The 14,173-nt window shown below is 35.9% G+C and overlaps 1 long non-coding RNA gene across 1 annotated transcript in view; it reads right to left on the reverse strand.

Moving 5' to 3' along the window:
- Positions 1 to 8,440: 8,440 nt before the first annotated feature.
- Positions 8,441 to 14,173, reverse strand: part of LOC141381601 (uncharacterized) — a 103,923-nt gene continuing 98,190 nt past the window's right edge. Inside the window, exon 5 of the long non-coding RNA XR_012401992.1 lies at positions 8,441 to 11,405. This is a non-coding gene — a long non-coding RNA (uncharacterized lncRNA). The remainder of the gene's footprint in view (positions 11,406 to 14,173) is intronic.

Raw genomic sequence — 14,173 nt, forward strand, 5'->3', positions numbered from 1 at the left:
AGCATTTATCTAACCCTTGTGTTCCCTTAGCTAAAGCAGCGGGGGAGTTCTGAGATCCACCAAGCTCGGGCTCCCCTCTCGCTCTGCCAAATGGGAGGAAGCCCCGGACTCGAGGAGTCCTTGAGCTCGGGGCTCTCTCCCGGGACAGCATGCCAAACAAGCTTTTATAAATCATCAGCTAAGTTTGAACTCTTGAAATACATTATATATGAAGAGTTCAGATGCAAAAACCTCTGAGATTTCCATAGCAAACTAACATTTTTCTCAGCCTGTTGAGATTTTTTACTTTAAAGATCAGGAAAAGGACTTACTCTTTGCAATAAAAGTGGTATTACAGAACATACACCTGATAAACCTGATAAAAAAAAACTCCTTTTAGAGGAAATTTTCAGATGGCATTTAGAGGTTTTTGCGTCTAAGCTCTTCATATAAGCAATGATTACAAAAGCTAAATTTATATGGCAATTTTAAAATTAATACACACATTTTACTGTAAACATTTTACCATAGGCTGCTATGGTGATTTGAGGGTTACAAGTAAAAACATATTTACAGAAATTGTTCCCCTATCTTAAAAGATTTCGGGCACAAATTGTAACAGTATTGGGCATGTATATGAGGTGAGAGCCATATGGAGGGCTATGTCCATTTTAGCAGATGAGAAGCACTGATTTTCAGGCAGAATGTATACTTATTTCAGATATGGGCTAGGTCCAACAGATATTTGCGTTCATTTGTTCCAACTTTATTTCTTTGATTGTTCGAGTGTTGATCTGTGTTGGCTATTGCTGCTATTGGGAACTATTGCTGTTAACTTAACTATTGGGAACAATACAGACATTTCAAGCCAATCCAATCCAACTAAATGTTTTTACATTTCAATAGTAGTAACCAGTGTAAAACCTGGGCGAACATTTACTAATGGTGTTTCTAAATGAATCTGTACTTCTAAATGAACCATTTAAGTGAATTATTTAATGACTCGAATCATTCAGCAGGAAAAGTAAATAATCAAGAATAACACTTTTCTTTGATGGTCCATTTGAGTATTAGTCTGCTTACTATCTGCTGATACTGCCCCTACAAGACATTAAACTGACTACAAGAAACTTTGCAAGTACATGTCAACTTACACTAACCCTAACTCCAACCTAACAGTCTACTTAAAATCTAGCGAGAATTAGTTGGCATGTAGATGCATTGTAACTTATTTTACAACTGGACCATCAGAATAAAGTGTGATCTAATCAACTTCAAGTGCATTTAAATGTTTTCAGGTGAGTGATTAAATCTTTGATCAAAAAATGAATTGGTTAAGTGAATAATTCACCAACTTATTCAATCTCATGCAGCTGCTTTATTCCTGCTTTTTAATGAATCAGCTAAATGACTGATTCAATGATAAGATCCCTAGTTTAAATGAGACTCATGGCTATAAAGAAACGTAACATAAACAGCAAACATCAAACATAACATGAGCAAATTGCTAAAAAGAATAAGTCACTAAAGCTGAGTCCCAAATGGTAAACTATACACTATGTACCAATGCACTTACACACTCAACAGCATAGTATGTAATGTCGTCCCAAGTGGACCACTTATAGTGTTTTACTAAGCGGAAATTCAAACCGTTTCCCAGATGATGTGTAACCAGTGCCAAATTTGCTACATACATGACCAAACTGCCAAATAATACCTGCCATGAGTATAACCACATTCACCATCGGGAGGGTGCTATAATCACTCTCATAGGAAAATGTTGCTTTTACAATCCAAAATCAGTAAAGTAATCCAACATCAATGCCCGAAAGCTTCGCCCCTTTTGCTACGTGAGCAATGCAGCGGTCATTGAGTGTGTGAATAGAGTTTGCACTACTTACACTATGCATACTACAAAAGGCGTAGAATAGTGCATAAGTATGCAATTTGGGATGGACCTTACCTTTTTTAATTTAAGTGATTCATATCAGCTTACGAATGAATCTGTTGTGAGTTATCCACAGATTAGTGAGTAAATTGATAAACTGAATGATTCAATTATTCAAATGCATGTAGTTGATTCATTTTTTCATTTGAACAAATCAGTCAAGGTACTGATTCACTATCAAGAGAATGAATTGGGTTAGTGATTGAATAATGTCAATTGAAGTGTTTTGAACAAATCAGTAAATTGATTAGTTCACTCATATACACAGACAATAGATTATGTCTATATATGTACTCTAACTAATAACATACATATATAACATGTAATATATATATTAACTCTTCTATTTTGTTTACAAGGTTGAATTTGTCAGATATTGCCAGTGTTTGTAATAATTTTCATCAGTCACGATCTGCTTTTAGAAGTTTGTGGTCCGAAAACTTTTCCAATGGCATTCAGATGAAAATGTGTTTGGTAATAAAATGAATCATTAGTGCCGCAAACTAACAGAGAATAGAAGCAATGTTTTCTTCTGATGTACATTCAGATTTCACCTCAGGCGCTCCGTCTGTCCGCAAACTTCTGCCACATACTCAATTAAACTGAGGCGATAAGTCCTAAATTGGTCAGGAAGCCAACAATGGGCCAACGGCGCCTAAACTACGCTAACATTAACAGCCATAAACAAATTTGACTCTCAATTGTACAGTTCATATGATTTGTTTCGCCAACAACAACAGCTGCAATATTATGCAGGCAAGGTGCATACTTCTAATACAAAATTTAAAGAGCCCAAAGAAAAAAAAAGTCCCATTTTTGACTGTCAGTGCAATTCTACATTCGATTTACTTTCTGCCACTTGCTACATAGTCAACACAAAGGGCAAATATGGGGAGTAGTCAGAATAGCAGCACACCTCTTTTCCATCCATTCTGCCTTGGCAGTTCCTCCACAGAAGAAAGAAATTAGTTAAGGTACCCGTTGAGAGAGGCCTCAAAACACAGAATAAGTGTTTATACTTGAGGTGAATGTGGAGGCCAAGTTATTTTGTAAGGTTAAGAAAACATGACCATTGGAAAGAGCAACCGCAAGAGAAGCTGTGAAATAATTTCCTGTCAAGGGCATAAAACGTCTCTCAATTGAGGTAAACATTTCTACTTTCAAAAGCAATTTATTTCCTAACAACCGCTGAAGGAGACAACATATCTCATGTTGCTTTCCCCCTGAATTTTCATTGTGTTGTTTCTCTTCCCTCCAAACCCTCATTTTCACAAGTCTGCTGTTTACCACCAGCTTTGTCTTGGAGCCAAGATCTCACATCTGCCAGCGCCGAATCGCGCTCACCAAGAGAAGCGGTTTAGGGTCAATGTAATATTGTGCAAGTTAAATGGGAACAAACCACCTCGGGATTCCAGTAGTTTGTTTATTTGATTTATTGATTAAATCATGGCAGTTGAGGAAGTGGAGCCAAGAGGATCATCTGAATGTTATTTTGCATTTTATGTTTATACTTAAACATAAAATGCTTTATGTTTGTTTATACTTAAATTTGGATATATGAGGTCACTCTTTATATTACACAATGCAAAGAAGTTAAAACGATCAGCCTGATCTCACGAGATAACGTATTTATTTTTTGTTTTGTAAGTTTAGTGGCTAATTCGTACAAATTCGATTTTGAAAAGAAGGCGTGGAATCCAACCCCACCCCTAAACCCAACTATCATGGAATGATGAGCAAATCGTACTAAATGGTACGAATTAGATCGTACAAATTCATACGAATTAGCCACTAAATCATATGAATTGCCGTGAGACTGTGTTGAAATGACATAAAAAAAACATTAAAAAAAGCTCATCCATTTAAGGTCAAAATCTTGATGTCCATTCGATATCCAAACATCGATGCCCTTTTGACCACCAAAATAATGACACAAAAAGTATTGGTCCCACTTTATATTAAGTGGCCTTAACTAATATGTACTTAAACAGGAATTAATAGTTTGTTAAAATGTACTTATTGTGTAAATACATGTATTTACTGTGTACTTTGCTTGATTAAATACATGTATGTAATTACATCTGTAATTAACTTTTGTAAATACGTTTGTAAATACACTGTTGACCATCTCTTACACCTTAACCCACCCTTAAACCTACCCATGCCACCAAACCTGCAACCCAACCTCTATCCCAACTCAAAAGCACCATGTGTTATCAAATACATTATAAATACAGTATGTACATTGTATTCATTTTTTGATGTAAGTACATAGTAGTTGAGGACACTTAATATAAAGTGGGACCAAAGTATTATATATAATATAATAAAAATAATAAAAATATAAAAAAGTGTTAGTCATCTAAAGGCTTCAATTACAACGGACACATTTACACTGGATTTTGTATCAAATTAAGTCAAATTGACATATAACATCAGCATGAAAAATTTTTGAATTAACAGATTTTTTTAACTCCAGTGTTAGAAGTTGCTTTGACATCAGCTGACTTTCATCAAATCAATTTTTTTGTTTTGATGTCATTTAAATATCAAGATGCCCGCTGAGTAGTTTCATGAGAATTACCATTTACAGTATATACATAATAAAGAGAACCCAAGGGAAATTCCACAGATTTGTATACAGCTGATGGTGAACGATATTGATGAATGAATATTGCACATCGTGTTTAGTTGTCTGTCTCAAAGTCCCGCCCATTGGGTAGTTTAGCCAATCATTGTATAGGAACAAAAACACATTAGATGAAATTCCAATGGAAATCATAAAACTCAGGTGTGTTTTCCAATAATTCTCTCATGAAGGCACAGTTAAGCACATTGCCCGGGACAGGCCCCCAATTTTACGAATCAATCAGTAATCTTTGCTATTTTACAAGAAATGTAAAAAAAATTCTGTATGTTGTCCAATTATTTTGTATTTAAATATCTTTGCTTTTATATTTAATTTTATCTACAGTAAAACATTTTTGTTTTCATTCGATTATTTTTTACATAATTCGTGTTTAATTTTTACACCATTAAAATTTTATGTTAATATCTGTTTTTTTATCATGCCAAATGACATTTTGACTAAAAAGGGAGAAAATTGGTTTTGCTATATTTTTATAATTAATTTTATTTTTCTTGGACCTGCTAACAAAAATGTGTTTTATAAAACTAGCATTTAAAAGTTAGTTAACAATGACTAAGTTTACATGGACATCAGTAATCAAATTATAAGAAAAATGATTCGATTACTGATGTCCATGTAAACATAGACAATGTAATGTAATGTGTGTATTTATATAGCGCATTTATTGTGTATGGCCATACACCCAAAGCACTTCACAATCATGAGGGGGGTCTCTCCACACCACCACATGTGCAGCATCCACTTGGATGATGCGACGGCAGCCACAGGACAACATCGCCAGTGCGCTCACCACACACCAGCTATTGGTGGAATGGAGAGACAGTGATAGAGCCAATTCGATGGATAGGGATGATTGGGAGGCCATAATTGCACGAGCCAATTGAGGGACTTTGGCCAGGACAATAATATGATTAAGGTGTTTACATGAGTTTGCTTTCATGATCTAGTTTTACTTGTTATAGCACATAATTCGATTAATGTCATTGCGCCACCACACAATCCACATTTACTCTGGAGATTCATGTAATTTCGGATGTTTCATTTTTAACTTTAACTGCAGTTTGGCACTTTCACTTTCATGCAGGAACATTTCATGCATGCCCTCCATCACAAATGAGATATTGGATGCGAGTATGAACTGTTGGAAGAGTGTTGTTTTGATAGGTGTCTGTGGTCCTCTGTGGTCCACTGGGGTGTTACCTTTTCAAAAGGTACACATTTGTACTTTAAAGGGTCAATATTGGTACCTCAAAACTATAAATTAGTAACTAAAAAAATTTAAGAGAAACACTTTTGTATTTTTGAGCTACTAATATGTACCCCTGAGGTATCAATATGGACCTTTTAGGTATAAATGTATACCTTTTGAAAAGGTAACCCCTCAGTGACTGTTCATGTACCTTTATTTCTGAGAGTGTACAGACTATCCTGTTGCAAAAGGTAGTGAAAATCCTTCACGACTGTAATCCTTTGATTAAGGTGTTTACATGTCTGTACTGCACTACAATAATGTGACTAAAATTGGCATTCTTCACATGTCTTAATTCGAATTCTGTTTAGTTCGATTATGACCTTAATCAGTTTAAATGAATCAAAAAACGCTGTTTACATGGTAGACTAATAATCAGAGTACTATCTTAATCGTATTTCAAATTGGATTATTGGTGTCCATGTAAACGTACTCATTGATTCAACATCCGTTTAGTATGTACATAACAATAATAGCTGTGCAAATAGACTCACAAGCAGATGATTTATCTAGGTTGAGTTTGTCTACTCGGGGGGGAAAAATAAATAAATTCAATTTCCAGGCCTCCTGGCCTTCTCCAAGGTGGAATTGGTGGTCATACTGTATACTTCAGCCGAGTGGGACTTATCTTCTCACTTATCAATTTGGTTAAGCGTCCACCTCTCTGGCAGGTTGGTCCTGCCATCCTCCTTCCACATCACGGCTTAAAAAAACTCCCACTTCAACACATTAGACTTCCCATTTCACCCAGATAATTACACAATTATCCGGCTTCACTCCAAAAAAAATCCATCCAGGGGTAATTGGTGGAGAAGGCGAGGGGGGAAAATACTCCGATTCCTCCGCTCTTCCCTGAGAGAGGGGTCTAGGGGAACGAATGCAGATAAGTCAAGCAGAAAAAGGAGGGAATGGAGAAAACGGGGGAGGAAGAAAACCTAAACACCTATTCGATTTTAATCTCGCCACTTTGCGCGCATTTAAAGAGTCGTCGTCGGTTTACCGGCGCCAATAAGCTGTTATCAATGTAGAAAATGAAAATTTTAAATGTCAGTGTGGCTTCTGCGTTGAAGAGCAGTAACAGGTGCTTAGCTCCTGTTGAACCGGAATAATGTCCCCATTATTGGTTGCTCATAGAGCTGTTACAAGTCGCTTTGTCGCGGTTCTGGGAAGACCATTCTCCTGGAAGAGCAAGCGTAGCTCAATTATTTGGCCAGAAACACAAAACGCCTGCTTTCATTGCGTCCTTGCATCAGCGCTGTCTATCATGTATGAAATAACCTTGATAAAAGTAATTGAATTTCTTTCTGAAAGGATTAGCGAGCGGTAATTGCACCAAACAGAGGTGCCGAGCAGAGATATTCTCACTTACAGTCAGGAACAATCGGCTTTCTCATCTTCAGACATCCCGCATCTTTTCAGAAATCAGTGGGAAAACAAGTGGTGGGGGGGGGGCCTGTCTGGAAATGCCAGTGGATGGCCTGATTACCATGTGCACACTCGCATGGCCCTCTAAATATGCTGAGATGGTCTTTAAAGAAGATTCAACACTTTCAAACCCCAGCAGACTTAATTAAGGGTGAGACGTCACATGTGAAGGGGGAGGGAAAGTGGCGATGAGGCGGGAGCATGGGGAAAGAGTTTTACGTGCAGGGTGTGTTTTTGTAGTGGTTTCCCACCATTTCCCGCAATAAACGGCCTAAAGCTTCCCCTTTTAGCTCAGCGCGCTCACACCCACGTTTGCACGCGCAGAAACCTTGACTTAAAGTCCCCATTACTTCTCCCAAACTGTCTGAAATATCAAACAATGCGCTGCTGGTGGGGGGCGCGCGGCGTGGAGTTAAATCAGCCCAGACTCATTTCCATACAGCTTTACATGTTTCAAAAAGATATGCATAATTACAGGGTTTGTACATAATTGCTCCAACACGTTGGAAAAAGCCAGGTTTGTTCTTTTTTTAAATGTTGGCGCTGCAGCTCAGCTCTTCCGTTATGCGGCTGGAACAATTAAAACAATACGGACGTCTTGGAAAGGAGCTCAGCTCTCATTATCGCCTTCTCTTCTCCTGCGTCAGAACATTTACGGCTTAAAAAGAAGGCCCTGGCACCTTGGCATTGAAAGACACTCTTTTTCTGGGCTCCTTCCCTTTTCCTTTTTGCGTTGCTGGAACGGCGCGGCGTATGTGTGTGGGGTGGGAAAAAAAGAAAATGTAAATAAGATGGAGTTTTGCGACAGCTCTGTTCTGTTCCAAGAGACGAACGTCTGCATCTGAAGCAATCAAAAAAGGCTTTTCTTAAAGAGTTTCACCCATCTTATTCTGACTCTTTGAACAGATGCACACATTGTTTGACTTGATACCAACACGCTCGACTCTAGAGGACCAAAAAAAGAAAAAAATTCGGAATGTGATTCAGGCAAAGGATGAATATTTGACTTGAACTTTTAACATGAAGGCAAATTGAGACTTGCTTTTATCTTTCCTTAGCACACTAAGAAACTGGGAATAGTACCTCTACGGCTCATAATGATATGTTTGGTGAACTTCACATTAAATTTACGCATGGGAATTTCATTGTATGAGCCCAGGACCAGCAGAAATCTTTTCTTTTTTTTTTTAGAAATCTTGAAAATGGCAAATTTTTATTGTGCAGTTTTAAAGCAATGCAGTTCTGTGACTTCAAAAGCTGAAGGAATTTTTCAGTTTTGTGTTTGAATAATCATCACACAGCTCTTTTCCAGATGATGAAAGATCATATTGGTCACATCTTTTAGGTTTTTCAAACGAACACATTTTTAAAGTAGGTATAAATGGCTATATCACAAAAAAGCAGTAGGTCTCACTTCATATGAAGTGGCCTTAACTACTATGTCAGCCTGATCTCACGAGAAAACGTAAGTATTTTACGTTTTGACAGTTTAGTGGCTAATTCGTACGAGTTCAGTTGTGAGAAAAAGTACGATTTTAAAAAGGAGGCGTGGCACCTAACCCCACCCCTAAACCCAACCGTCATTGGGGGATACGCATATCGTACTAAAATGTACGAATTAGATCGTACGAATTTGTACGAATTAGCCACTAAATGAAAAAGTTACGAATTGCCGTGAGATTGTGTTGACTATGTACTTGCTGTGTTTTTAATGTATTGCAGAACACTCTCTCTTGAAGTGGTGGAATACGGGTAGGGTTAGGGCAGGGGTGGGCAATCTCGGTCCTGGAGGGCCGGTGGCCTGCACAGTTTAGCTGCAACACTAATCAAACACACCTGAACATGCTAATCAGTGTCTTTAAGATCACTAGATATCTATAAGCAGGTGTGTTTGACTAGTGTTGGAACAAAACTCTGCAGAGACACCGGCCCTCGAGGATCAAGTTTGCCCATCCCTGGGCTAGGGACAAGTATGGGTAGGTTTAAGGTTTGTTATGGTGTGAGGAATAGTCAACAGTGTAATTATAAATGCAATTACATAACAGATGTAATTACACGCAGGTATTTAATCATTCATAAGTGCAATGTAAAATCATGCACCTACACAATAAGTACATTGTAACATATGATTCATTTGAGTGTAAGTACATATCAGTTAAGGCCACCTAATATAAAGTGGGACAAAACTATGTAAAATCCAATTGTGAACTCAACAATCTTTGAGTCTTATCCAAAATAAAGTCATTAAAATTAATTAAAAGTAGTACGTCTTGAAAGTATGATAAAGCAAAAACATTTTAAAATAAGAAAGCTTTGAAAAACACAATTCTCATCACAAACTGGAGAGTGTTTGTAGCAATATGAGATTAAATTACTGATATATTGAACAATAAATCTAGATTTTAGGGGTTAAAATTTTTAAACTAACATGACTAAAATCTAACACTGGCAATAAAGGATAACGTTATTAAACTTGTATTGTCATGACTTTTGAAACTAAAGTCATAACTTTTAGGGTCATTTATTGTAAATAAAATAAAATATCACAATTAAATGAAAGTTAAGTACACGTTTTTGTTAATAAGGTTTTCAAATTTCATGACAATTGTAAATAAAAGTGTCAAAAATTCAAGAAAACCTCTAACAATATAAAATAATTTGCTAAATCTTAAATGATCCTAACTGTGTGTAAGCATAATGACTTAAAATACTCTGAGAATGTATAAGTCAATAGAAACTATCAATGGTTTGAAAACAGTCATATTCTGAAAAAAGTGTCCTCAAAATCATACTGCTATGACAGTAAGAAATGAATGCAGATAAAAAAATAAATAAATAAAAAATACAAAAAAATAAATAAAAGAAAATCAGAAAACCCCACCAAGAAAAAAAAAAGGATTGCATATCTTAAATCCTAATGTCGCTGGTTAACACACTCAATGCATTTTGTTTCAACAAATCCCATAATTTCTAAAATAGCAGCCTCTACCAAATAGTTGTTGTGTCGGTTTATGGTAAAAGCACTAGAAATAATACATATACTATGAAAAATCTGAAAATATGAAGTGCAAGACCAACTTATTTAAGAAATATTCAAAATAAAACATTTTTGAATGCTAAATCATATTAATTTTTGAAATATGCAATAAAATATTTCAGATTATTATTTAACATGTTTTTTTCTACAATAAAACCAAAATCAAGAGTAGCGTTTGTTAGATTTTTTTTATTTATTTTTTTTGTAAACCAACAATGTTTTGTGTGTAAACCATTATTTAAAACATTCTTTCATTCTTTAAGTGACTTTAACAGTCATTATTTAAAAGTCAAAACATGGCCAACCATTTGGTAGAGCGTTCAGTCAAAGGGATACAAGTATAAAACAATATAGCAATATTAAACTAGTCATAACATTATGAAAATAAATTCCAGGCCTTAACACAGTGACTCATTGAGCTGAGAAACGATTCAATCATTGAATCTTGACTTAACAGAAAAAGATTACCAATAAATCATGGCTTCAAAATCCCCCAGCAAATCTATCACATGCCATATAATAAAGAAAACTTTATGAAGATTCTTCAAAATATGCACTTTTCTCTACCACAGCAGACAAAAAGGGATACAGGTTGCTTCAAAAAAACCTGAAGGTGAATAAATAATTAGTTTTTTTTTTTTCATTTTTGGACTAAACCGCTTCTTTAATTCCTTAAAGCTGTCAAAAAATATATAAGGTAGAGCGCTGGAGAGCGAATACTCTCACTTAATTAACGTCTTGTTTGAAAAAGACACCCTCATTGCAAATGAGTCCCATCAAAGTTCTCCCATGGCCCTAAAACGTGATCTAGGTCCAATTATTTCAGAGCGAGGAAATTATGGAATAAAAATTGGACTAACACTGATATCAAGTTATATGGCTATTTTAATGAATTCTGCCACGTTGAGGGTACAATAATTGTATTCAGAACTATCATAGCCAACACTAAATTAGTCGCTTTTGCTGATTTAAATGTTATGGTCAAAGTCTTTGGGGTGTAAATTGGTCTCGGAGGATCTCTCACAGACGATGATTGCGCTTGGCTTTTGTGATGTATCAATACAGTGATGAGATTTCTTCAGCCGGCACAATGCACACCACTCCTGGGATGGGCCGGCTGAAAGAAAAAATATATCCTTTACCAGATAAAATTACTTTTTCCTCCTGAAAGTCAGAAAAACGATCGGAATAATGCACTATTCATGCTATCGGACAGCAGGAGGTGGGGAAAACAAGGTAGAATAAGGTTCCCTTTTATATCCTTTTTCTCATCCTCACACACCCTGCTGCTGACCAGTGCAAAAAAAAAGAAAAACAGGTATCCTAATGTTTAAAAAAATAACACTATTATTGGACGCTATTGAATCCAATTGCAAGCAACGCAGGTTGTAACAGATAAGGACCTGATGGAATCTGTCTTTGCACTATCCGAGCCAAAGTGGTCTCCGTATGAGTCAAATGAAACGGCGACGCATTGACAATTCAAATCGGACAGCAGCTTTGCAGGCAATTCACCCTGCAATCTACATGCATCCCCCCGCCGGTAGACCCAAGCGAGATTGCATTTTATACACAGAGGCCTTCACTTGGAAGACCTTTCATATTCACTCACAGTCTAATAAAGTCCCTTGGTTTACAAGTGCACTAAACAATTCCCTTTAAACTTTCATTAAGTGACAACAAAGGACAAATTAAAGAACGCTTAGGAATAGTTCACTTTGAAATTAAAAATATGACATTATTTAATCACTTGCATGGCATTTCAAACCCTGATGGTATTGTATAATCTATAGAGCTTGACAGAAAATACTTGATTGAATCTTAAGCCAGCTCTCTTCAAGTGAAAGTTTATAATGTCTTCAAAAAATGATCAAAATTCCAGGAGATCCACTCTGCACCCAAACTAGCAGCACCAACCATGTCGAGATGCTCGGTTAGATCTTCAGCAGATCTTTAAGATCTTCCTTCCCTTAATGCATCGAGTTGCTTCAATGTGATTGGATGATTAGATATTTGCATTTGAAGAGTTGCACTCAATAAAGTAACTGATAAGTGTATATAATTCCCAAAACCTGCTAAGAATATATAAGAAACAAATTATAAATTACATTTATTTACTGAAAACCATGGGTTGTAGCTTTAAATACTCAAATACTCAAACATTTTTATGATTTAATAAGTTTTAATTAACAACTTATAAAAAAATTCTGCAATGGGTTAAATAATAATAACAAAAACTGCATATATACACTAAATTACATTGTAAAACCCAACAGTCAACTTTATCAAATGAAATGAGTGCAGTTAACTTAAACATTACTGGAAGTTAATTCTACTCATTTGAAAAGAGTTTTGAACTCAGTGTTGAAGGTAATGAGCTAGTAAAATACCTCATTACTTCAACTTTAAATGGATTAAGTTCACAGTACTCATATTAGTTTTTTTTTTAACTCAAACGGTTTGAATTGCCTTAACTAATTGGGCTTTACAGTGAGTTCTCTTCACTTATTGGGTTTCACTGTGCTCAAATTGCTTCATTAACTCAAATGGATTAAGTTCACAGTACTCACAAGGATTAGTTTTTGAACTTAAGGGATTTTGTTGCAATCGGCTCCCTCAAATAGTTTGAGATACCTTAACTCATTGGGTTTTAAATATAAAAGTAGCTTTATAATCTATATTAAAAAAACTCTAAAAATGACAAAAGCAAAACAAAAGCCACTTATAATTTTTGAAGATAAATTCATACATAAACATAAAGTACTGTAGTAATTCATAGTAAATACTGTAGTGTTTTTGTAAAGAATTCACCTTTCTTTGTTAATGAATGCAACAGCACACTGTAGTATTAACTATAATGAACTGATACACAGTAATACATACTGTAGTATACTTTAGCTACAGTAAACTGTGGTGTATTGTGGTAAAATATTCCCTTTAGTTGTAAAAAACTACAGTATTGGGTCATTTATTTAAATGACTAGTCGTTGTGTTACCATATTATCTATAGAATAAAACAACAAATTAATTCAGGTGCTTTATTATAATGTGGTTCAAAGCACTATAGTATTACTACAGCATTTCTTTCATGCAAGTTTACTGGATTTATTATGTATGACTTGGGGTAAAATGCTAATATTGGAACCAAATGTTAACCAGGTGTCTTTTAGAGGTGGTACAAAACTCAAAATGTCTACAAATACCAGTTGACTCAAGAGTGTTTTTATGGTTAAGGTCAACCAAACAGTCCATTCAGACATTTTGGGGGGCCATATTTACTCAACTCTTCTGTTGGCTCTGCAATAGCCTAAAATCTAGCTTAAGGTATAGGACGGACACTGGGAAAAGAAAAGAGTGCGTTGAACAATACACTATGTACCAGGCGTGCCCTTAACATATGCAATTTGTTTTTCTGCGCTTGCCGAAGGGATAACGCCGATCTCTGACCCCACTGCAAACTTAAGCAGGTCCCCCGATGCCCCGGCCTTCATGAATCTTTTAGGCCGAGGGAGTCTGGAGTTCAAAGTTTCTGTGAACTCGAGAAATAATAAGCTGGCTGATTAGCGTTGCTAAAAATACCAGCATGGCCAAAAGGAACCAGGTGGTAGGACGGCCCTCCGGCCCATTTGCATGTTCAGAGGCCAATTTGATACACAGAGACACTCCATTCATTGAAAGAAGGCCCTCTGATGGTGCTTTTTAAATCTGATAGCCAACACATGTTTTCATATACAAATGTTTCTTACTGTGCTTTCAAATCGCACTAGATCATTTTTGTTACGGTGCATGTATGATGTTGCATTATAGGAACATTATTATGGTTTATTTGAAGTAAACTGCTAAGTCAATCATGCATTACTTACATCACCATACACCAATACAAAC

This window comes from Danio rerio, chromosome 4 (assembly GCF_049306965.1).
Source record: "Danio rerio strain Tuebingen ecotype United States chromosome 4, GRCz12tu, whole genome shotgun sequence".
NCBI classification, from domain to species: Eukaryota; Metazoa; Chordata; class Actinopteri; order Cypriniformes; family Danionidae; genus Danio; species Danio rerio.